Raw genomic sequence first — 778 nt, forward strand, 5'->3', positions numbered from 1 at the left:
GCCATCTATAACATTCACTTTAGGTATGTTGTTTTGACTTTTCTTGTCTTCTCCTTGTGAAATACTGCTTAGTTTCACTTCCTCACGTCCCTGAAAGCTGATCAAACGAATCAGTCTCGGTAGAAACGGACATGGCTTTATTTAAAAGAGTCGTAAAGCAAAAGTTTTGGGAATCGCTGTTCTTTTTTTTTCTTTTTTTTCAGCTTCACAAAACCTTACAGTATTTATTATTTTTGATTTCATCCTAATAAATCTTTTTTTTTATCAAAGCAGACCTCTTTTAAAGCAATACTGATCGTCCTCCTTTTACACAAGCTCGGAGAATATGGCGGTTATATGAGAATGTGTATACGTGCTCGTGCAGTTTGTAAAGTGTGTGTTTGGTTTCTTCTTCCCTCCTCTTGTTGTCCCGCATGAGGCTCTCAGTGAGCCCACTATAGCCTGCCAGCACAACTGACCTGTAGTAAGGGGGAAATCAATAGTCAATTCCATTTTGCAGCCAGCGTGTGACAGGTACTAGATAGGAGTGGATTGGGTGCATGTAAGGAGCAGGAGCGTAAGTCGGAGCTTGTCTGACCCTCTTCTCTCTCTCTCTCTCTCTCTCACAGGCTCACTGGACCAATCCTCATGGTGGACCCAGCAGTGAAGTGCAAGAGGCCACGCTTCCTCGGTGTACTACAACTAAGGGGTATGTCGGCGCATTGCATTAAGCCCTGTGAATGTTAATTACAATGGTGCTCATGACTGCATGGACAATCCAACTTGCTTACACATTTCT

This window comes from Stegastes partitus, unplaced genomic scaffold (genome assembly GCF_000690725.1).
Source record: "Stegastes partitus isolate 25-593 unplaced genomic scaffold, Stegastes_partitus-1.0.2 Scaffold730, whole genome shotgun sequence".
NCBI classification, from domain to species: domain Eukaryota; kingdom Metazoa; phylum Chordata; class Actinopteri; family Pomacentridae; genus Stegastes; species Stegastes partitus.